This window comes from Notothenia coriiceps, unplaced genomic scaffold, assembly GCF_000735185.1.
Source record: "Notothenia coriiceps isolate Sejong01 unplaced genomic scaffold, NC01 NC01_scaffold00020321, whole genome shotgun sequence".
NCBI lineage: Eukaryota > Metazoa > Chordata > Actinopteri > Perciformes > Nototheniidae > Notothenia > Notothenia coriiceps.
In genome coordinates this window covers 389-2,803 of record NW_011353022.1, presented here as the reverse complement: position 1 = coordinate 2,803, position 2,415 = coordinate 389, and the positions used below count along the sequence as shown (strand labels likewise).

Here is a 2,415-nt window from a genome sequence, read left to right as displayed (position 1 = left end):
TGTAAGCAGTATTCTTCTTTTTGGTATATTTTACAAATCTACTCCCCTTTTAAAACTCTATTCTTGTTATTTTTAACAACTTTTTTGTTACTGTCATATAGTATTTTATACCTGTTTTTCATTTAGTCTCTAATGTCTCATTAATAACTATAATGATCATATCAAGGTGTGCCTTAACCTCACTGAGCTGAGGTTATTTGAGCCTCTCAGGAGAGAGCTCTCTTCCACCTGGTTGTAGAAAAGCTCTTTAAATTCGTTAGCATAGCTAGCTAACCAGATGCTAATAACAACAGATCGCAACTGTGCTTACAACTAAAGACAGCCACGCAAACACTGCGGTGTGTACGGCTCCTCATGGGTACTGCAATATTTGAAGAGCTAGAGCGGCGTTCCAGTGCTCTCCGTCAGCACTCTAGTCTAGTCTACACTCCTTTCCGAAGAGACATACCACGTGAAGACACATTACGCTCGTGTTGTGTTCAAGGAACCTGCCCTTGGCCAGGAAAAACAGGCACTCGCTTGTTTAATTATTTTGCGATCTAGATTTCTTCTTCTTTTTTGAAGTGAAACGTTGTCCGTTAGTCGGACGGACGGACGGACCCCCCCCCCCCTAAAAACGAAAACTCTTCGGTTCTCCGCGAATTACACAAGTCACCCAAATCAGCGTTAAAAAAGCGGGAGGCGCCGAAAAGCGACTAATTTGCATCACTGTAAACAGCTATACAGCTTTTTTAAGTCACTCATACTGTATATGGTTATTCATGATTATCCAAGCAATGGGAATTCAGTGCTTTTACCGTTATCCAGAATAAATTCATAAATGTTCTGTTTTCACAAAATCCCAGAGTAGTGGTGCAGCCTGTTCTAATGCCGCTGTTTTCACCTGAGCTCCGACAGGTAGCTCTGCTCTGCAGCGAAGGACTTCTGTCCGGCCAGCATCACCACCTTCAGAGAGGTCCCCTCAGCGTACGACGCAAACACTTTGCACACCTGGACAGCAGAACATTAGTCAACTGGAGACATCACTGGATACTGTCATGCTTTTATTTTGAAAGGTTCTGACCTGCTGGGCGAGCTCTTTGGTCGGCAACACGGCCAGAGCACGGACTTCACACACCACCCGCTCCATCAGAACCTAAGGAACACATCAGTCGTTTATATACTCTCCAATATGTGTTTCTGCTCCTGCAGTATATGTCTTTATTTCTGTTGCTGCAGTATCTTCTAAAGAACATCCTAATTCATCCGGAATATTTGATATTGTGTGTCTCCTCCACTTGATATGTTTATATTTGCTGTTTATTGTTTTGTTTTCATTATATTTGTTCTTTATTCCACATTTTAAATATTTTATTGACTTAACACACTGCTGCTGTAACAGAATCATTTCCCGATGTAGGATCAATAAAGTACCTAACTATCTATAAAATAACTTTTTTTAAAGATATTTTTTGGGCAACCAGTGTGGAAAGATTTGGACATTGAGATTTGCCTGTGGTCTGTGTTGTTTTAGAATGTGTGTCATAATGGATCCCTTGTCGTTTTTCTGCAAACCAAATCTACTTCATATGGAGGCCACACAGAGTAGTGGTTATATTGTATGAGTGTCAGAAGCTCACCTGGATGACAGGTATGACGAACGCCAGGGTCTTGCCGCTGCCTGTAGGAGCAGACACACAGATGTCTCTGGGCTTGTAGCCCCCTCGTCCAATCAGAAGCCCCTGTTGAGCGCTCTCCAGGACGGCCGGGATCACCTCTGCCTGCACTGTGACCAGAGGTGGAATGAATCAGTTAATTTACTGTACTTAAGTACAATTTTGAGATATTGTACTTTACTTGAGTAATTCCAATATAATCAACACTAAGACTTTAGTTGCACCTGGAGTAAATTCACAAGCTACCCTGCAGTGTACAAAGCCATTCAAACTAGCTGCACCTTTACCAGCTTTGAGAACTACTAATGCAGATTTTTAGCTTTTTAATTTAAAATATACAGTGGAGGAAATAAGTATTTGATCCCTTGCAGATTTTGTAAGTTTGCCCACTTACAAAGAAATGAACAGTCTATCATTGTAATTTTAGGTTTATTTGAACAGTGAGAGTAAGAATATCAAAAAATAAATCCAGAAATTGACATTATATAAAAGATAACAATTGATTTGCATTTAACTGAGGGAAATAAGTATTTGATCCCATTGCAACACATGTGTTAGTACTTGGTGGGGAAACCCTTGTTGGACACACAGAGGTCAGATGCTTCTTGTAGTTGGTCTCCAGGTCTGTGCACATCTCAGGAAGGATGTTAGTCCACTCCTCTCTGAAGATCCTCTCCAAACCCTTCAGGTTTTGAGGCTGATGCTTGGTCTCTGGAAGCTTCAGCTCCCTCCACAGATTTTGTATGGGATAAAGGTCCGG

General features: G+C 41.3%; 1 long non-coding RNA gene across 1 annotated transcript; it reads right to left on the bottom strand.

Annotated features, from left to right (window-relative positions):
• Positions 1-886: 886 nt before the first annotated feature.
• LOC104952687 (uncharacterized) lies at positions 887-1,768 on the bottom strand. The gene is made up of 3 exons (XR_799132.1): positions 1,620-1,768; positions 1,064-1,135; positions 887-990 (listed from the first exon to the last, which is right to left on the bottom strand). It is a non-coding gene; the product is annotated as an uncharacterized lncRNA (long non-coding RNA).
• Between the last annotated feature and the right edge of the window lie 647 nt (positions 1,769-2,415).